This window comes from Chelonia mydas, chromosome 2 (genome assembly GCF_015237465.2).
Source record: "Chelonia mydas isolate rCheMyd1 chromosome 2, rCheMyd1.pri.v2, whole genome shotgun sequence".
Lineage (NCBI taxonomy): Eukaryota > Metazoa > Chordata > Testudines > Cheloniidae > Chelonia > Chelonia mydas.
The window spans coordinates 230,719,586-230,741,792 of record NC_057850.1 but is presented as its reverse complement, the minus strand read 5'-3'; the positions used below and the strand labels follow the sequence as shown (position 1 = coordinate 230,741,792).

The 22,207-nt window shown below is 46.5% G+C and overlaps 2 long non-coding RNA genes across 2 annotated transcripts in view; one reads left to right on the top strand and one right to left on the bottom strand.

The window, feature by feature from the left end:
* The window catches only part of LOC119565524, a 73,045-nt gene that overhangs the window by 16,516 nt on the left and 34,322 nt on the right, over window positions 1–22,207 (bottom strand). The window lies entirely within an intron of this gene.
* Window positions 9,025–13,609, top strand: LOC119565523. Its single transcript, XR_005224193.1, has 3 exons — window positions 9,025–9,134; window positions 11,684–11,784; window positions 13,540–13,609. It is a non-coding gene; the product is annotated as an uncharacterized LOC119565523 (long non-coding RNA).

Below are 22,207 nucleotides of genomic sequence, written 5' to 3'. Positions count from 1 at the left end.
AGTTGTTATATGCCCAGAATTTTTTTTTTTTTTTCAGTTTCAGAACAGTTTACTTTGGCAGCTCATTCAGTTTTGCATCTGTAATTAAATGATGATGTTGAGACAATGTGGCTCTGGAGAGATCATAGGAAACCCAATCTTATCTATTTGCCTTTTATTTACATAGCTCTTCATATTTTGGCCTCCCTCATGCATTTTTCATTAAAGCAGGAAGGCAAGTTTAACCCACACCCTTATCCTTCAGTCCACTCAGGAAGTAGTACACAAATCCCAAATTCAGCACTTTCTATTGCTTCAACTCACCACCAGCTTTTTAATTATTCACCCCTACTGTGAAGAATGATAGCTACTTCTCCTAGCAGCACTACAGGCTGGGAATAGCAGTCAAACCTGGCAATAAGCAGGCAGACTTGGTTTCCACCCTCCCAGCTCTGCAGAATTGGATTTTAATAAGCGTCCAAATGGTCCTTGAAAGTAGTCTCTAATTCAGAGTTACATCAATGACTGTGTAATATGAATGTGTAGCTTCAAACATCATAATACTATGCACTTCTATAGCACCTCCCAGCTGAGGTACCCACAGTGTTTGTACACAATATGTAAGTCTCACACTCCTGTGAGATGCTGTTAACCCCCTTTTGCAGACCATGGAGACTGAGTGACTTGCCGAAGGTCCCATAATGAGCCAAGAAGCCACGCTAGGAATAACACTGCTGCAGTGTGCTGAGGAGTGGAGGGGCACTTATTTCCCATCTTCCACCAAAGATTATCTGAGCTAGAGGGGAGGGGAGTGCTGGCTAGGTAGTAGCTGGCCCTGAGTCTTGCTCTCCCTAGGAAGACACCACCAGGTTGGGATGGTGGCAGTTGTAAGTGCCTATATACTGTGATGCTGGGCACAGTACAAACACTTAGCTAGAGAGATAACTTTTAGGCGATAGTCAGTCTCAGGGCCTGTTGGGGGAGAGAATTATGAGAAGAGACAGGACCCGGCTGGCTCCACAGCCTTGAACATTCCAGATTTAGAACCCAGTACTCTTGGCTGCTCATATGAGCCAAACGCCAAACCTTTTTGAGTTTTCCCATCACTAGGTGTAACATTTGGTTTTGCTATTTTGAAGACTTTTGCATGGCAAGGGTGGTCTGTAATTCATAGATTCCGAAGCCAGAAGGAACCAATTTTGATCATCTAGTCTGCCTTGTGTAACACAGGCCATAGAATTTCTCCAAAACTATTCCTACAGCAGATCTTTTAGAAAAACATCCAGTCTTGATTTAAAAATTGCTATTCATGGAGAAACCCCCATGACCCTTGATAAATTGTTCGCATAGCTAATTACTCTCAATGTTAAAAAGTGGCAGAAAATCTTCAAAACTGTAAGTGTGAGTATTGAAGAGGAATTGACAATGAGCAGCTACAAAAGCAATGGGAAACAGATTCTACTATGCCCTAAATTGCTGCCGCAGAATCAACAAGATCCTTTGTAATATCATAAGTGGGCGGGGGGATGGGGAGAGGAAATGTCTGCCAATAAGACATTGATTTTTTTCTAAGTAAGCAAAGACATGTTTTTAAAAGAACCAAGGTTTGGTTTCCTACCCTTCTCAAGCCAACCTACAAGTGCATGTGAATGTTTGTTATATTCACAGTATAGCCGCCCTTTAAACTGTGTTTCTTGGCCAAAGTGATGTTTTCTCCTAGATTTCTCCTCCTGTGTTCCCGCTGCCTTAAAGTTATCATGGGGATTTGGAAATGTTTGTATTTTGTGGCCCAGAAGCATCTCAGGCACCACAAAATCCAAATCTAATGAGGGGAAACTTCTTCATAAAGAGAGAGAGAGAGAGAGAGAGTGTGTATGTGAGAGAGAGAGAGACTCAGTTAGCATTAACCATTGAATAAATAGGCCATCAGTCATAAAATACATTTAGTTTACACAACACAGAGATTAATCAAAACCCAAAAAGCCATAAAATGATAGAAACAGGCTTCAAACGATGGAGGTGAACTACTTCAATTTACACTGATCATCTAGTGTAGTCTGCCTGCAGATCACCACTGGCGACAAGCCCAACTGGGGGCTAAGGGGAATTACAGCAGCACAGTCTCCTCACAACCATCTGCTACACCAGGAGATGGCACTGGCTAGAACACAAGGATGGCCTATGTGCTGAAATGTGCATCTCCCAATCAGCTCCTCCAGCAAGGCTCCCATGCTTCTCTTCCCTGGCAGAACCCAGGAGAAAGGCATGGGTAAAAATCCCTGGGAATAAATCTTCCTGGAGTGCAGCTGCTCCGCAGAGCCAGCAGGCTGCACTAACCAAAATTTATCTCACGCCTAATATGAAAAATAATTGCAGAAAAGAAGCAAATTTCTGTGGTTTGTTCTTATCCAGTAAGTAGCTCCATACCCCATATGAGCAATGTAGCTTACCTTTGCTCTTGGATAGGCCACTGTACATCTGAAACTTAGCTAGCAAGCATGTGTAAGCTGGGGAATAGTCCCGCTATTGTGGCTTCTACACTACCCCGGTGAAGTGGGCTAGCGAAAGGATCTGAGTCCTCCCTCCCACTTCCTTTACCCAGTGGCCTCCCTGTCCTTGAGGACTCCCCTTCCACTCTCCTGTCCGGCAGAGCCCTCGTAACCCCAACAAGGCTGGGCCCAGGATTCCTGGGGGCTCGACCCCCAATCCTGCTATGGTCACCTAGGACAGGGGCTAGGGTGTCCCCACTCTGGGGTAATCTCTCTGCCCTGGGCACTTCTCTGACCCACTGATCGTTACATACAATTTGAAGCAAATGCAAGTTATTTAATCAACAATTAATTTTAAAAAGAATAAGGGAAAATGGGAAAGATTAAGGGAAACACATCAGCCCACGCTGTGGCAGGGAACATCACAAACAGTGTCTCTGGAATGTCAGGGCAGTTCACAGTCTGTTCCTTGTAAGTCCCAGGCCTTCTTCTCCGGCCCTGGCTGTGCTGCAGGGACGCTGTGGGTTGGACACTCGCTCTGGTGGTGGCCACACGCCCTCAGGCTCTAGGTGGCAGGGCCCTTCTTCCCAGTGTTGCCCCTGCCCTGTCAGGGTTACCAATCCCCCTCCGAGTCTGGCCTGCAGAGCCTCCTGGCTGAGGCGTCTCCCTGTGCTGCCCAAGGTCCCCCCTCTCTCCCCCCAGGGCTCACCGCACCCAGCTCCGGACTGCTCCAGCCCCAGCTCCACCACTCTGTCTCAGCACTGCTGCTGCTGCTGCTGCTCTGCCTCCAGCTCCCTGGGCTGCTTCTCTGGCCCCTCTGCCTCTGGTTGCTACAGCTCTGCTCCCAGGACAGGTCTGCTCTGCAGGCTGCTTCTGTGACTCTGCTCCCAGCACTGACCTGCTTCGTGGGCTGCTTTTGTGGCCCCTCTGGCTCTGGTTGCTACAGCTCTGCTCCCAGGACAGGTCTGCTCTGCAGGCTGCTTCTGTGACTCTGCTCCCAGCACTGACCTGCTTCGTGGGCTGCTTTTCTGGCCCCTCTGGCTCTGGTTGCTACAGCTCTGCTCCCAGGGCAAGTTTGCTCTCTCTGGGCTGTGCCTCTGGCTTTGGGGCTGCAGCTCTGCTCCCAGGACAGGGTCTGCTCCCTCTGGATCTGACACAGCTCTGCTCCCCAGCTCAGCTCAGGCCCCTGCTTTCTCCTTAGCTCGGCCCCACTCTGTCTGACCCAGGCAAATCCAGCTCACAAGGAGGACAGGACCTCCCTGGCCTCCTGACTCCCTGATTAGCCTGCCCACCCCATCATTCAGGCTGACCTGAAGCATTGGCCTCTCCCCATTGTTCCTAGGGACTGTCAGTCTCAGAGTCCTGATTCCCCATCGACCCTTCCCCCTTTTAGTACTGGGAGCTAGCAACTAAAACACCCCCACTGAATGTTAGTAAGGGGGCAACAGTCCACATGCACAGGAGTAGGTTTTCTAAAAAAACCAAAGGGCATGTCTGCATTTTGCCATTGTTATCTAAGATGTGTCCGGTTTATTAATTTTGCTACAATACTGAAGCCAATTGACTGAAATAAATTCAAACCAAAAAAGAATTAAATTATTTTTAAATGTATATTAAACTAATAAGACTGAGAAACAGACACTGTCATATTGTCTCTGATTTAGAGCTGAGCCAATCCCCCGAAGAGCTGAGTGAAGCCGGGGCTAGAGGTAATAGAAGGGGAGCACCATCTCCCCCTTCGGTTGGCATTTCCAACTTTCCTTTGCTTTTAATTTTAAAAAAGTAGTTAAAATTGCCTCCAGTCAAAACAATTTTTTGTTTCCAGCAAGAAAACCAAAAAAAATTAATTTTGCATCAATCCAAAATGAATCTTTTTTGCTTTACTCAGTGAACCAAAAAACCCAAACAAGCAAATATACACACAGCATTTACCACAAGTATGCAAGAAAGTTTCAAAGTGAATTTGGTTCAGCCATGTTCATGGCCCTTTTACATCCTCTTCACTCATCCCACATGCTTGTGGAAATCAGCCGTTTAGCTCACACACTCAAGTATTCCCAACAGGAGTGGTATATGTCGCATGGGTTGGGATGCTCCTTGATGCAGCAAGAAGACTGCATTCCCACCATTCCTTGCCAGAGGCAATTAAATGAGACAGAGAAGGGTCTGACCACATCCTTCACAGCCCTACCCACGCAGAGCTCTCGTTTGATTGTGATGACAAGACAAAACTTCGCATCCAGGCAGTAAGTCTCACAATAGTCTAATTTTTTAAAGAACAAGGCCTTGGGCCAAGCATATGTGGCCCAGAAAGACAAACAGTTAATATTTTCTAAAACTCTCTAGTTGCTACTGCACCTCTCTCTAAATTGATACCTCTCCCTGACAATTTGAAAGACTGGTCTATTCTCTCAGCCCTCCTCCTGCCCCGTACAACTCCAGCAGTAGGGCTAAATTTGGCTCAGCTGGTCCGTCCCTTGGGTGAGGGAATCCATGAACTCACTCCACTCAACTGATACGCCACCAGCTGACAGACACAGAAGTGCACAAGCCAAGCTAAACTAACTTTCCATTGTTTGCCTGTACTTACATTGTATACTGTATACCTTAGAATAACATGAATTGCCTTTAAAATTCAAGACACGGTTCTGTTGCGTAGCAACGAACTAAAGCGCCTGATGTTGGTGGATATGTCCCGTTAAAGCATATTTGTAAATATTCATAAGACATAGATTGTGTCTAGCCCTACCCAGATGGGCAAGATAGAACGTAACAGCTCCTACCTCTTCCTAGGCTCTGACCTCCTCCTAACCCCCAGGATAGGCTGTGGTGGGGAGGCAAAGCCTAGGGGCCCTCTGGTAATCCCCAACTGCTGGAATGGTTGCTTAGACAGTCCTGAGGTCACAATAAATTTCACCAGGTGACCGGATGCATCTGCATGGTGATCCACCTCTGTACCCCTGGTTGAGCTGTGATGTGTAAAGCGCTGGTGTGACCGACAACCTGGCCCACTCTGTATCTCTAGGTGTCTGTACCTACCTCACTACATTCCAGGCCATTTTCAAGTGACAGTGTCCAATGATTCTCAGGTGTGCTGAGAGCTTGCAAAAAACAAAACTACCACTGATAAGTGTGTTTTTATGAGTATTCAAGGCAATGTGAGCTGCTGAAGAAGGTATAAGTTATTTGTTGCAAAGATTTAAACATTGCTGGTCGTGCAGCACTTTGAAAATGTGCTGACTGTGTTTTAATGAGCCTCTGAAGTTTTATAGTTAAAGATCATTAACATGTTGTACAACTGTGTGATAAAACTTTAAGTTTCCAACACTGCCTAAGTTGATAGGAATGGATATTACAAGACATCAGAAACAAGAAGACCTCTCACTTACACAGTACCTTCCAAAAGAGGATCTCAAGGCTTTTTGCACACACTAATTAAGTCTCAAAGTTTCTCTGTGACACAGGCATTATCCCCATTTTACAGATGGTGAAATGGAAGCACAAAGAGGATAAAGGCCCAGAGCCTCAAAGTTATTTAGGTGCCTAACACCCATTGAAATCTACTGAAGTCTAAGTGACTTGCCCAAAGTCTGTGGTGGAGCAGGGTACAGAGTTCTGATCTGACTCCTCAGACCTACATATTAACCACTCTGCTATCTTTCCTCTCTCTCCAGCATTCCTCACCCCTTTCTCCAAGCTGTTTACTGACTGTAGCGGGGTCGTATTGGAAAAACCCAGGAAGTGGGCGGGCACAAGCCCACCCACTGCTAAAGGCCCCTCCCCCAGCCTAGCGGGAGGGACCACTGGACCCAGAGACCAACTGATTGCGGGGGACAACTAATGAAAAAGAGGGATCAGAGTGAAGGTCAAAGGTTCAAAATGAGGATACTGGATGGGGACACCGAGCAGAGAACCCTGGACAGCGCACACTGCTCCTCAAAGCTGTCGAGGGAGCCAGCGGACGCTGCCCAGTGGAACTCTGCCCAGATGCGTGAAACTAGGGAGGAACAGAAATAGGTCCCGCAGTCGCAGAGCACCCCCTCGTCCAACATCCTCCTCCTGGTATTGTAGATGGAGACGTTGGCCAGAGCCAGGAGGAGGTTCACGAGGAGGTCTCGCGACTTCGCGGGGCCACGGACAGGGTGTGCAAAAAAGAACAAGTGTGGGGAAAAGTGCAGCCAGAACCTCAACAAGAGGTTCTGGAGGAGCCGGAATAGGGGCTGCAACCTGGCGCATTCAAGATAGGCATATGCCAGGTTCTCCCTCACGCCGCAAAAGGGGCAGGCCTCAGGTGTAGGGGTGAACCGCGCCAGGTGCACGCCCATGCTCACGGCTCCATGAATGAGCCACCAATTAACGTCCCCAGCGGGCCGTGGGACCAGGGTGGAATAAAGGCTGGCCCACCGGGGCTCCTCACCCTCTTTAGGTAGAAGATAGTCCATTTGGTGTCGGGGCGGGACACGAGGGGGAGGAAATGCAATGTATGGAGCACGAGCGTGTACAGATGGTTTCTGGGCACGGTTCGAAACCGGACCAGCTGCAGGGAATGCAGCCGGCTCGAAGCGTGGGAGCGGGGAGGCTGGGGGGGCTCGCGGAACAGGGGCCCAAGAAAAATGTCCGGAGGGCCAGGGGTGAGGGGTGGGGGGGGAACGCCCTCTCGAAGGGCTCGCCGCAGGAAAGCGAGAGAATCGGGTGACAAGGAGGCCTTCACCTCCTGTGCCTAGGGGTCGGAAGGGTGGAAACTGTAGCGGGCTTGTCACCCACTCTAGCCTTAAAGGGCTTAAAACAACCCAGGAGAGGGCTGTGGCTGGGAGCAAGCAGTTCCCAGGCTGACTGGGGGAAGTAGGCTCAGCTGTGGCCATGCCCCAATCAGGGCTCAGCTGGCCCTTATAAGAGGGCAGTGGGCCAGGAATAGACAGTTTCCTCTAGCTGTGGAGGGAGATGGGCCTGGCTGCTGGGGAGTGTACCAGAGTACCTGAGGTGGAACAGGGCTGGGAGACAGCCAAGGGAGCTGGGGAGCTCCGGCCTGGAAAACCCCCAGGCTGCAGGCCTAGTGTAAGGGGGCAGCCCAAAGCTAGGCCGAGGGAGCAGGTCCAAACCCCCTTGCCTGGGATGATTGGCTTATACGCTGCAGTCCACCCCAGTGTGTGGGGGCTCAATGGTGATGGGCAGTAGCCAAAAACTGAGGCAAGGTGGGGATAGGGGGTGAGGGTTCCCCAGGGAGGGGAGACCCAGAGACTGTGGGGGTACTGCCAGGGGCAGCATCCTGGGTAAAAGGGGCACCGGGGTCCAGGAGGGACACAGGGGCCAGCGGCAAGCAGGACACCGGCCTGCAGAGGGCGCTCCAGAGTCTGGAAGAGCTAATTCCTTGGGAGACCAGGTGGAGGCGCTGCAGGGCTGAGTCTCGCACCATGACACTGACAAACGACAGATTTTTCTCCTTTTTAATTAACTCAGATTTTAGTAGCTCCGGAGCGTTCAAAGAATGTCTCATATTTTTATAATTGTTTTTACAAGATGCTTAAGCATACTACATAATTTACTTCATAAACATCACAGTATCACGATACAAACTTAGTTAAGCTTCAGTGATAAGTAACTACATTGTCAAGTAAATGCATTATTAAGAAAATGGCAACCAACTTGGTTCTTGGCTCCTGTACCTTAGAATTAGATTACTATAAATATATATGATCATACGCACTGCCAATACTGTACTTCAATGTTTGTTCATAAAATGTAATTTGAAATGCATGTAGGATGGTACAGGCTTTTGTAAAAGGAAGTTATTATCTGTGATAAAAGCAGTTGTTGACATTAGAAATACAGAGTTGAAGATCCAGACGGGAAATTTAATAAAAAGAAAACAAATGTAGAAGGGAAAAGGGAGGTTAACAATATTGCAAAGCAAAGCCAGATGTAGCAGTAAATATCTGCCCACAGGCAAAACCTGGGCGACTACCTTTCAGACTGGCGATGCAGCTGGTTTGCTTATTACATTGGACATGGAAGATTGTCAGACAAAGGGGGAGCATACATTTCAGCTGAAGAACTGCAAGGTTCATTACATGTTTTGTTCTGATTGTATCATGTCAACTCAAAAGAGGGAAGGGCCATTCAAAGATGTAGCAGGCACGTTTTTCAGCTTGTGTGGCAGGATTCGTGTAATCCCTCCCCACAATTTACATGGCTTCCCCTCCTCTCCCTTTTCAAAGGGCCTTTGAACCCAAGGTTTGTAAAGGCAGACTCCTACCACTCAGTAGTTTGTTGAAATGGTTTTAATTATATATCCTCCAATCCAGAATAAAATATACCTCTCCAGCACAAGAATAGCATTTAAGTGTATTTTATTTGGCTAAAATAAACACAGTTAGACGTAAAATGTTCTAAATAATAACAAAATATATACTAGAATGTTTTAATACTGGCAATAATATTGAATGGGCATAGAAAATGAATTACCCTCTCGTTCCTAGAGGGGACCTGCAGCAGGGACTCTGCAGCACCAGAGCAGCCAGCTGGCTGCAATCTGAGCCTTCCCCCAGCAGCGGTATCCGCTGTGCAGTTTGCCCAGCATTGGAGGCATGCAGGGGCCCTGCTTGGGGAGAAGGGCCGGAGCTGCTGAGAAGCAAGAGGCCCCTGGAGCTGAAGCTGCCTGATGCCCAGGTAAAGCCATTCACTTCCAGACCAGACGAGTGCCCTACCCACTAGATTATTGGCTATTACAGGGTGCGCGTTCACTCTCTCTGGTTTTGTTGCAAATAATTTTGAAAGGTCTTGTTTTCATTTTTCATTGGAACAAAAACAAATGTCAAACCCTCCAAATTTTTCACAAAACAGAATTCTTGTTTTCTGGCCAGACTTAGTTCTAATCGAACACTTTTGGCTTCCTTAGGCATTTATTTTATTATAGGATCAGGATATACTAAAGTTAAGCCTATTAAGGTCTAAAATATGCACAAAATTATGCACAAAAGGAGAAGTCTACAGCGGTACTTCAGACATCCACTTTTTAGGAAGATGGCATATGAACCAGTAAACTGTGGGAATTGCTGCTCTAGAGCACAGTCCAGAGAGGGGCTGGCAGCTACCAGAAGTCCGGCTACTAAAATACCTGTGAAAATTACTGTACCACACCCAGGAGGAACAGGGTGTTGCACTGCAGGCACCACAGTGGCTAGGTGGGAAAGGCAGAGCATGGGCTGAGGTTGAAACGGCAGAGCACTCATTTTTCCAGTCCAGATTCTGTCGGCAAAATATAACCAAATGCTAGTAGGCTCCATGCACTAGGTGACTTAGGCTATGTCTGTACTTCACACTGTATTAACAGCTTCTTCACTAAGCAAGGTTACATCTAATGCACAAAGGGCCTGATCCAGAGTTCACAGATTTTCAGTGGGAACCTTCCCTTTGATTCCAGAGGGTTTTGATAAGGCCCTAAATTCACTTTGTATGCTACGGTTTTTTTAATACTCTGTGGGACAAATTCTGCTTTCAGATGAGATTTTTAAAGGGAGTTGCACATGTGTATCAGAGGTCAGAATTTGCCTTGCCTCTTTAACTCAGCCTTAAGCTTCGGTGCAGTTCTGCTCAGTGGCTAGAATATTATCCCTGCATTATGTTAGTGGCAAACCTGCACCTTTTCAAAGAACTTGTGCCTACATTTTTTTCCATTTGAAAAATCACTAGTTTTGAGTTGCACCTCTAGGGACTGTCTCTTGCGCTGTGTTTGTACAAATCCTAGCAGAATGGTGAACTTAGTGTGGGCCTCTTGGTGTGCCATTATACAATATTTAATTATAATACTACTTGCATTGAAAATAGCGCACCTTTGAGAGTTAATGCATTATGGGTGCTTTCATGAAGACCTTAGCTTTGTCCTTTCTTGTTTTGTTGTTCTCCAAATAGAATGATCATTCTAACAGAAAATACATTGCCGCTCTTTGTCGGTAGACAGACAAAACAAGGAGAAACATTTTTGTATTTCAAGTCCTGTTCGTTACAATAGAGCTTTTCACCAATATCCATGGCTGAGGCCTTGACTACTCTAGAAAGTGTTTATTGATATAGCTATGCCAGCAAACCCTCCTAATAGAGATGCAGTTTATACCAGCACAAGAGTCTCTTGCTTAGATAGCTTATACCAGTTCTTTCAACAAAATAAGTTATACCAACGAAAGGGCTTTTTTGCAGGTATAACTGCAGCTACCATGGGATGTTTGCCACTATCACTATGTCACCTGGAGTGTGTTTTTTCACACTTCTAACTGACATAGCTATGTCAATAAACATTTTAAGTGTAGACCAGCCCTGACTAGGTCAATGGTGTTATACCACTGAACACTTCTTAGTCCTGACCAGACTCCCATTCAGTGAATAAAAAGCTTTATATATTCAAAGTAATTTACTAATTATATAATTACTCCTCTCACCATCTTTCTGAGATAGGTAAGAAAGAAACTGAGCACAATACAATTCCTATTGAAGTCAACTGAAGTCTCCCACTGGGAGTTGCATTGAACCCTAAGTGACTTTCCAGTGCCACAGAAGTTGGTTTTTAGATTCCAGGAGTTCATTATTCCCATAACTGAATTCAGACGACACCCCACTTAATAAAGTTAGTATCCCACCTATGCACACCCCAGGCTATAGCGTCGCTCACCATCGGATCATCCTTTTTTCCCTTTTCCCTATTGCTCTGTGAGCATAGAGCATCAGACAGCATGTACGCAATCAGGAACTGCTTTGGAATCCTTCAGGACAAAAACCATTATATACATTCAATACAACCTCACCACATACCATGGGGGACATTAAAAGATTCAGATAACTATGATTTCAGATAATCAAGGAAATTTTCAATGAAATTAAAGTTGGGGAATATAACCCTGTTTTGCATAATAGGAAGTTTTGGATAATCTAGGTTGTATTGTAGGATTTTTCAGCATTAAAAAAACACCAAGAGGATGTTACCAGCAACAGACAAGTTGCTACACAGCACAATCTGATTTGCATTACTCTCCCCTAACTTTGTACATATTTGCATATAGTATTGCACAGTTATATCAGTACGTAGCAACAACGTGCTGAGCGACAAGGTTTTATGGTACTTTATTGTGGTTCTTGGAGTGTTTTTGTTAGTTAGCTGCCATTGCAGAGTTGGCGAACTTTTCATTCCAGCTTTTAGAGTAAACATTTTCTGCTTTATTTTTTAGTTTTCCAGTGACAAGTGTGTTAAAAGTGCAAAGTGCAGGGGGAGGGAAGTGGTATTTGGAATCCAAAGCTTCCATCTGCACTATATTATAACACTTCTTAGGTAAGCCTGCTTTATTCCAGCAAACTACTTACCATGTTCCTTTAATTATTGGAAAAGCAATAATAATGTGTGTTTGTCAATCAAAAGCCTGAAGCAGAAACAGCCTCAGCAGAAAGCTAAACTTCAACCTTTAAGAACAAAGATGTATAGAATGAATCCGGACCGTAGATGCAATATTGCCTAGAGGACAGAGCATAGGACTGGGACTTAGACCTAGGTTCCATTTCCAGCTTGACCAATGGCCTGTTGGGTGATCTTGGGCAAGTCCCTTCCCTCCCTGTACCTCAGTTTCCCCATCTGCAAAATGGGGATAATGACTTCTTTTGTAAAGTGCTTTGAGATCTGCTGATGAAAAGTGCTAGGTATCATTACTCACAGGTAACCAGTTCATCTCTGAAAGCTATGTAGCTTTTTAAAAAAAATTGTAAGGCAAAGTTACAATAAAGTATTGACACACTACATCATACATTACTTGTTCAGGATCAGGGTAATATTCAAAGAATCTAGCTAAAAATTCTGGCTTGCCAGGTGGGAAGCTCCCTTCTGCCAAGTACGCTAGAAAGGGTAACCACATTTGTAAATACCTAACCTCTTTTTGGTGCTTCTCTTGTGTACATACTTGGTGTGAAAGCTTCTCCATTACAAGAGCTGTCCATAGTTTACTATACTGCAACTCCATAGGACGAGGGGGTCACTCATTCCAATAATATGCAATACAGAGTCTAGATGCTCACAATAACAAAGAAATTAATTTGTCATTCTGTTTAAAATGTAGGTCCTTATTATAAGTAGGTAACTGAAACATCTTTGAAACCTATTTAATTGCTAAGGTTTTGTTGTTGTTTGTTTCTTTAATTAACCAATTTTTTTTTAAAAAGCCCACATAAAAAATGCATAGAAAGAAATATGTCCCTGTCTACATGACAATATCCTGCCTCTGGTCGTTCATCTGTGAGCTGAGTTGAAGTGTACAGTGTTTAGGATAATTTCTCAGCAGATAAGTGTGGAGATTCATATCCAAATGGCAATGGTAAAACTAACTAGTTGAATAAAATGTAATTTTCATGTATATTTTGAGAGGAACCTATGTGTTAGGAAGCACAGCAAGAAAGTAGGCTACACTGAACAGAGGCATTGGACCAACTTCAGGAGGGGAAGTCTTGTATAGCAATTATGTTGGTTAGTTTAGTATTTATTTGTCAGATAAGGTACTAATAGGAATAGAGGTTGGGGGGAAGAGAGAGCTAATATGAACTAAAAGGGGATATGCAGCATGTTCACTTTTGGTATTATGTACAAATGCTAAATAAAGAGGATCAGAAAAGGGAAAGAGCAGAAGTGAAATGAAAATGCACGTGGAAGTGGCATTAACGCCAGTGAATCAGCATTCCTAGTGCAGGTATTTCCAGGGAATGGCTGGGAGAGATGTAGGTTACACAATCTAGCACTAAGCAGTTGCAATAAATGGTTTCCATCCTGCTTATTACCCAGATTTTTGAAGTGTGCACAAGGAAGGTCAGGTGACTTGTCCAAGGTCACCCAGTGAGTTCTAATCTCTTTCTAGCTCCCAGTCCTTTCAGCTGACAGTGATACTGTGCTTCAGAAGCAATATTCAAAATGTCTGAGCACCCTGAATGATGAGAGAGGCTGGAAAGTAAAGTGTGAAGAAGTTTGGGGTTCTGTTCCTTATTATAGGGGGTTGAGAAGTCTGACTTGCCTCTAAATCTTAAGGTTTTATTTATTTGTTTTGTTTAGAGACTAGATTTATCCACACCAAGCAAAAATCAGAGAGAAAAAGACGTTATATCTATAGAAAGTAATGAGGAGCAGCGGAACGGAGCAACGAGGCCTCCAGAAGACTATATGCCTCAATGGCTTTGGGGTATTTAGGTGGGCCTTGGCCTTTTCTTTATTATTGTTTGTATGTAGCTAGCACTGTGCAATGGCTTTCTAAATTTAGTCTGAGGTCCCAGAGTCTTTCTAGCTGCTAGAAACACTTTTGAATTCATGAGGATTTACCAGACAGAGAAAAATTAGTTGTTTTACAGTTGTACATTGCAGTGCCAACTGCGATTGGGAACCGTATAGACCTAGTGAGAGAGCGGGCCAGCTCTAACAAGCTTGCAGTCTAAATAGGCGGGACAGACAAAAGTGGGAAGAGAAACAGAAGCACAGAGAGGTGAAGTAACTTGCCTATGGTCACAATAGGTCAGTGGCCGTGCTGAAGAGAAGTCATGTCTCATGCATCCCCATTCAGTGCCCTATTCAAAAGACTACACTACGTAAAATGTACACAGTGAACAGTTGAGGCTATAATAAAAGAGGAGGGTTCCTCAGATAATGGCAGTCCACCAGGCTTACAAATATGCCTCCTTTGGCTGTGAAAACTAGCTCTTCCTCTCTGGATTTGTCAAACCCAGATCTATGCTCTTCATCACCAGCAATCTTACATCAGGACCTATTTTTTAACTTGTGGAGCTTCAGCTCAATCAGAATTCTGAGGTTTTCTCTTGTCTCTCAATCCAAAATATATTTAGCAAGGGAAATAAGAAATGGAGAAAACATGAAATAGTGACTCAGGTTCTAATCATTCCCCTTTATCTGCATATGAAGGGGACTCTGTGCATGAGTCTCCCCTCCTGCATAGAAAGTGTGGGATGGGGAAGGTCAGCTGGCCCTGTAGTAGTGTTCCCATTCTTTCCCTGAAAACCTTGTGCTGGGTTCTCCCTGTGTGGAGTTGCACTGGGGTCAGTGGAGAAGTGGGCTGGGTGGGGGGCACACAGACACGCGCACACACTTTCTTTCCACTGGGCCAGCAGACATTCCCCTAGAAATATAGGGTTATCCCTTTAAAGGAGAGTCCTGGAAGCATCGGGCTCCCATTGGTCAGGAGGTGGAAGAGGGTATGGCTGCTAGCTGGTGAGAGTACACAGGGCTTCTGACAGATGGATCTGGTCTCCTGTGAATCCCTTGGGATTCATGCACTTTGAGTTGTGGCCTGTTTCACAGGGTGGTAAACACCACTAAGAGAGCCTTGTAGGTGACTGGCTGCGTCTCAGGAGGGTTGATCAGCTTCTCAGAGATATTTGGAGTCTTCATCATGGTAGTGACAAAGCTCACATTTCAGGGCTGAATTTTTTTGGCCCAAAGGAAGTTACCAGCCACATCTAAGCCAAACAAACTAGGGGATTTATATCGTGGATACAGCCAGGGACACCAAATAAAGAAAAACAGATTTGTTTTGATTTGTGAAGGAACATGTAAAAAGTTTTGAATTATCCAGCACAAATTGCCTTACCTAATTCCATCAAAGCGCTGCCTAGTTTTGCTTTGGACTCCAAACACATATTATGAGAGCTGCTACTTCAGGAAGTGCCATTTCTACTTTGAGTGGAGGTATCAGTCATGTCAATGGTATCAGTGGGAGTAGGCTCAAGACCCCGTAGCTTGTGCATTTGGTGTATGTTTTAGGTAAATCTGCCCCAGTCTAAAGTATCCAAGTTGGCTGCTGTAAATATTTACTTATAAAAGAAAGTCCTTGTTTGCTTCTGGTGCATTTTCTTAACATTCAGAAGGTTCACGAAGCAGGGGAAACAACCTACTAAAACAACTTAAGTTGCAGAAAATAAACTTGTTCCATTTTGTATACAAGTGTTTACTGTACAAACTTTCAATGACTCAGACGTGAAATATGGTTCAGGTTTATTATGTTTTTGTTTCATTTTTTAACTCTGCTTTAGAGATCATAGGCCACATTTCAGGCTGACTTACATCCTGTCAAAGGGATTCATGGGGTGCACAATAAGATCTTGATCCTGTGAATGTTTAATTCATGCATGAGTGGGCCTGCATTAGATGGGCCCACTTGTGTGTGTTATCATTTTCAGGATCATGCCTTAAGGCACAGCATGGAATTTGGGTCCACAGGTTTATTTGGGATTGGAATTGTCACCATGACTTTGACACAAAATTGTATGATTTAAAGAATCACTGTCTAACTCATGCAGCATTTTTCAGTGTACAATAATGTAATTTAAGAAATCCCTAGGAAACTGTCACTCTCCCGTCATTTCCTTTCCTGTCATTGCCAATCACCAGTAAACAGAAGCTGTCCCCTTTCTTGTTAGCCGGCTTCTCCAACACAACTTTTTTCTATTAAGTCACATTTCAATTTGTGCCAACAAAATCGCTTCTATGGGTATGTCTACACTACGGAATAAGGTCGAATTTATAGAAGTCGGTTTTTTAGAAATCGGTTTTATATATTCGAGTGTGTGTCCCCCCACAGAAGTGCATTAAGTGCATTAACTCGGCGGAGTGCTTCCACAGTACCGAGGCTAGAGTCGACTTCCGGAGCGTTGCACTGTGGGTAGCTATCCCACAGTTCCCGCAGTCTCCGCTGCCCATTGGAATTCTGGGTTGAGATCCCAATGCCTGATGGGGCTGAAACATTGTCGCGGGTGGTTCTGGGTACATATCGTCAGTCCCCCCTTCCCTCCCTCCCTCCGTGAAAGCAAGGGCAGACAATCGTTTCGCGCCTTTTTTCCTGAGTTACCTGTGCGGACGCCATACCACCGCAAGCATGGAGCCCGCTCAGGTAACCGTCACCGTATGTCTCCTGGGTGCTGGCAGACGCGGTATGGCATTGCTACACAGTAGCAGCAACCCATTGCCTTCTGGCAGCAGACGGTACAGTACGACTGGTAGCCGTTCTCGTCATGTCCGAGGTGCTCCTGGCCACGTCGGCTGGGAGCGCCTGGGCAGACATGGGCTCAGGGACTAAATTTTTGGTGACTTGACCAGGTCATTCTCTTAAGTCCGGCAGTCAGTCCTATTGAACCATCTTATGGTGAGCAGGTAGGCAATATGTCCTTCTGCACTGTCTGCTGCCAGCCAAAGATGTAAAAGATAGATGGAGTGGATCAAAACAAGAAATAAACCGGATTTGTTTTGTACTCATTTGCCTCTTCCCCTGTCTATGGGACTCATTCCTCTAGGTCACACTGCAGTCACTCACAGAGAAGGTGCAGCGAGCTAAATCTAGCCATGTATCAATCAGAGGCCAGGCTAACCTCCTTGTTCCAATAAGAACAATAACTTAGGTGCACCATTTCTTATTGGAACCCTCCGTGAAGTCAACCCTGTAACCCCTCCCTGCGTCAGAGCAACGGCAAACAATCGTGCATCTGAGTTGAGAGTGCTGTCCAGAGCAGTCACAATGGAGCACTCTGATTGGGCTAAAACATTGTCGCGGTGGTTCTGGGTACATATTGTCCGGCCCCCGTTCCCTCCCTCCCTCCGTGAAGGCAAGGGCAGACAATCGTTTCGCGCCTTTTTTCCTGAGTTACCTGTGCGGACGCCATACCACTGCAAGCATGGAGCCCGCTCAGGTAACCGTCACCGTATGTCTCCTGGGTGCTGGAAGACGCGGTACGGCATTGCTACACAGTAGCAGCAACCCATTGCCTTCTGGCAGCAGAAGGTGCAGTATGACTGTTACCCGTCCTCGTCGTGTCCGAGGTGCTCCTGGCCACGTCGGCTGGGAGCGCCTGGGCAGACATGGGCGCAGGGACTAAATTTTTGGTGACTTGACCAGGTCATTCTCTTTAGTCCTGCAGTCAGTCCTATTGAACCATCTTATGGTGATCAGGCAGGCAATACGGATTGCTAGCAGTCGTATTGTACCGTCTTCTGCCGGGCAGGCAAGAGATGACGATGGCTAGCAATCGTACTGTACCATCTTCTGCCGGGCAGGCAAGAGATGAGGATGGCTAGCAGTCGTACTGTACCATCTTCTGCCGAGCAGCCATGAGATGTGGATGGCATGCAGTCCTTCTGCACCGTCTGCTGCCAGCCAAAGATGTAAAAGATAGATGGAGTGGATCGAAACAAGAAATAGACCAGATTTGTTTTGTACTCATTTGCCTCTTCCCCTGTCTAGGGGACTCATTCCTCTAGGTCACACTGCAGTCACTCACAGAGAAGGTGCAGCGAGCTAAATCTAGCCATGTATCAATCAGAGGCCACGCTAACCTCCTTGTTCCAATAAGAACAGTAACTTAGGTGCACCATTTCTTATTGGAACCCTCCATGAACTCCTGCCTGAACTACTCCTTGATTTAAAGCCACCCCCTTTGTGGATTTTAGCTCCCTGAAGCCAACCCTGTAAGCCGTGTCGTCAGTCGCCCCTCCCTCCGTCAGAGCAACGGCAGACAATCATTCCGCGCCTTTTTTCTGTGCGGACGCCATACCAAGGCAAGCATGGAGTCTGCTCAGCTCACTTTGGCAATTAGGAGCACATTAAACACCACACGCATTATCCAGCAGTATATGCAGCACCAGAACCTGGCAAAGCGCTACCGGGCGAGGAGGCGACGTCAGCGCGGTCACGTGAGTGATCAGGACATGGACACAGATTTCTCTGAAAGCATGGGCCCTGACAATGCATGCATCATGGTGCTAATGGGGCAGGTTCATGCTGTGGAACGCCGATTCTGGGCTCGGGAAACAAGCACAGACTGGTGGGACCGCATAGTGTTGCAGGTCTGGGACGATTCCCAGTGGCTGCGAAACTTTCGCATGCGTAAGGGCACTTTCATGGAACTCTGTGACTTGCTTTCCCCTGCCCTGAAGCGCATGAATACCAAGATGAGAGCAGCCCTCACAGTTGAGAAGCGAGTGGCGATAGCCCTGTGGAAGCTTGCAACGCCAGACAGCTACCGGTCAGTTGGGAATCAATTTGGAGTGGGCAAATCTACTGTTGGGGCTGCTGTGATGCAAGTAGCCCACGCAATCAAAGATCTGCTGATATCAAGGGTAGTGACCCTGGGAAATGTGCAGGTCATAGTGGATGGCTTTGCTGCAATGGGATTCCCTAACTGTGGTGGGGCCATAGACGGAACCCATATCCCTATCTTGGCACCGGAGCACCAAGCCGGCGAGTACATAAACCGCAAGGGGTACTTTTCAATAGTGCTGCAAGCTCTGGTGGATCACAAGGGACGTTTCACCAACATCAACGTGGGATGGCCGGGAAAGGTACATGACGCTCGCATCTTCAGGAACTCTGGTCTGTTTCAAAAGCTGCAAGAAGGGACTTTATTCCCAGACCAGAAAATAACTGTTGGGGATGTTGAAATGCCTATATGTATCCTTGGGGACCCAGCCTACCCCTTAATGCCATGGCTCATGAAGCCATACACAGGCAGCCTGGACAGTAGTCAGGAGCTGTTCAACTACAGGCTGAGCAAGTGCAGAATGGTGGTAGAATGATTTGGACGTTTAAAGGCGCGCTGGCGCAGTTTACTGACTCGCTTAGACCTCAGCGAAACCAATATTCCCACTGTTATTACTGCTTGCTGTGTGCTCCACAATATCTGTGAGAGTAAGGGGGAGACGTTTATGGCGGGGTGGGAGGTTGAGGCAAATCGCCTGGCTGCTGGTTACGCGCAGCCAGACACCAGGGTGGTTAGAAGAGCACAGGAGGGCGCGGTACGCATCAGAGAGGCTTTGAAAACCAGTTTCGTGACTGGCCAGGCTACGGTGTGAAAGTTCTGTTTGTTTCTCCTTGATGAAACCCCCCGCCCCTTGGTTCACTCTACTTCCCTGTAAGCTAACCACCCTCCCCTCCTCCCTTCGATCACCGCTTGCAGAGGCAATAAAGTCATTGTTGCTTCACATTCATGCATTCTTCATTCATTCATCACACAAACAGGGGGATGACTACCAAGGTAGCCCAGGAGGGGTGGTGGAGGAGGGAAGGAAAATGCCACACAGCACTTTAAAAGTTTACAACTTTAAAATTTATTGAATGACAGCCTTCTTTTTTTGGGGCAATCCTCTGTGGTGGAGTGGCTGGTTGGCCGGAGGCCCCCCCACCGCGTTCTTGGGCGTCTGGGTGTGGAGGCTATGGAACTTGGGGAGGAGGGCGGTTGGTTACACAGGGGCTGTAGTGGCAGTCTGTTCTCCAGCTGCCTTTGCTGCAGCTCAACCATACACTGGAGCATACTGGTTTGGTCCTCCAGCAGCCTCAGCATTGAATCCTGCCTCCTCTCATCACGCTGCCGCCACATTCGAGCTTCAGCCCTCTCTTCAGCCCACCACTTACTCTCTTCAGCCCGCCACCTCTCCTCCCGGTCATTTTGTGCTTTCCTGCAGTCTGACATTATTTGCCTCCACGCATTCGTCTGTGCTCTGTCAGTGTGGGAGGACAGCATCAGCTCGGAGAACATTTCATCTCGAGTGCGTTTTTTTTTTCTTTCTAATCTTCACTAGCCTCTGGGAAGGAGAAGATCCTGTGATCGTTGAAACACATGCAGCTGGTGGAGAAAAAAAAAGGGACAGCGGTATTTAAAAAGACACATTTTATAAAACACTGGCTACACTCTTTCAGGGTAAACCTTGCTGTTAACATTACATACATAGCACATGTGCTTTCGTTACAAGGTCGCATTTTGCCTCCCCCCACCGCGTGGCTACCCCCTCCACCCTCCCCCCTCCCTGTGGCTAACAGCGGGGAACATTTCTGTTCAGCCGCAGGCAAACAGCCCAGCAGGAATGGGCTCCTCTGAGTGTCCCCTGAAGAAAAGCACCCTATTTCAACCAGGTGACCATGGATTATATCTCACTCTCCTGAGGATAACACAGAGAGATAAAGAACGGATGTTGCTTGAACGCCAGCAAACATACACTGCAATGCTTTGTTGTACAATGATTCCCGAGTACATGTTACTGGCCTGGAGTGGTAAAGTGTCCTACCATGAAGGACGCAATAAGTCTGCCCTCCCCAGAAACCTTTTGCAAAGGCTTTGGGAGTATATCCAGGAGAGCCGCGAATGCCAGGGCAAAGTAATCCTTTCACATGCTTGCTTTTAAACCATGTATAGTATTTTAAAAGGTACACTCACCGGAGGTCCCTTCTCCGCCTGCTGGGTCCAGGAGGCAGCCTTGGGTGGGTTCGGGGGGTACTGGCTCCAGGTCCAGGGTGAGAAACAGTTCCTGGCTGTCGGGAAAACCGGTTTCTCCGCTTGCTTGCTGTGAGCTATCTACAACCTCCTCCTCATCATCATCTTCTTCGTCCCCAAAACCTGCTTCCGTATTGCCTCCATCTCCATTGAAGGAGTCAAACAACACGGCTGGGGTAGTGGTGGCTGAACCCCCTAAAATGGCATGCAGCTCATCATAGAAGCGGCATGTTTGGGGCTCTGACCCGGAGCGGCCGTTCGCCTCTCTGGTTTTCTGGTAGGCTTGCCTCAGCTCCTTCAGTTTCACGCGGCACTGCTTCGGGTCCCTGTTATGGCCTCTGTCCTTCATGCCCTGGGAGATTTTGACAAAGGTTTTGGCATTTCGAAAACTGGAACGGAGTTCTGATAGCACGGATTCCTCTCCCCATACAGCGATCAGATCCCGTACCTCCCGTTCGGTCCATGCTGGAGCTCTTTTGCGATTCTGAGACTCCATCATGGTCACCTCTGCTGATGAGCTCTGCATGGTCACCTGCAGCTTGCCACGCTGGCCAAACAGGAAATGAGATTCAAAAGTTCGCGGTTCTTTTCCTGTCTACCTGGCCAGTGCATCTGAGTTGAGAGTGCTGTCCAGAGCGGTCAAAATGGAGCACTCTGGGATAGCTCCCGGAGGCCAATACCGTCGAATTGTGTCCACAGTACCCCAAATTCGACCCGGCAAGGCCGATTTAAGCGCTAATCCACTTGTCAGGGGTGGAGTAAGGAAATCGATTTTAAGAGCCCTTTAAGTCGAAATAAATGGCTTCATCGTGTGGACAGGTACGGGTTTACATCGATTTAACGCTGCTAAATTCGACCTAAAGTCCTAGTGTAGACCAGGGCTATGATAATGGCTTGTGTTGTCAAGACACTAGATCTTGGCATTAGTGACTGAATCAAGCAGAAGATGCCTATGTACTTACAGGTATCTGCAAACTATGTAATAAAAAATTAGCTTCGTGCTAGTTTTGCTTCTTTACAGTGCATAAAGAGATGGAATTTGTTTTATAAAGTTTGTTCAGTTTGTTTGTTTCTTGCCTAGAAATATAAGGTATGAATTCTGGTCTTCCTTACTTTTACTGGAGCACCTATGAGAAATCTCAAGGAAGTTTAATATGAGCTCTAACTCCTTAAATTAAGATGTGAGGGTGTTAAACGTTTAACAAAGACTTCCCTTATTCTCAAGCATTGATTCGTCATTGAGGGTAAATAGCATGTTATTAAAAAACACCAAAACCAAAGAGTTTTCAATGGTCTGAAAGAAACCCCCCCTTTCCTTCTCAGTTGCTCAGCTTTCTTAGGGCTTGTCTACACCTGAAACACTACAGCGGCCCTGCTGAAGTGCTGCAGCTGTGCCACGGTAACATTTCAGCATAGACAGTACCTATGCCAGAAGGAGCGGTTCTCCCATCAGCATAGGT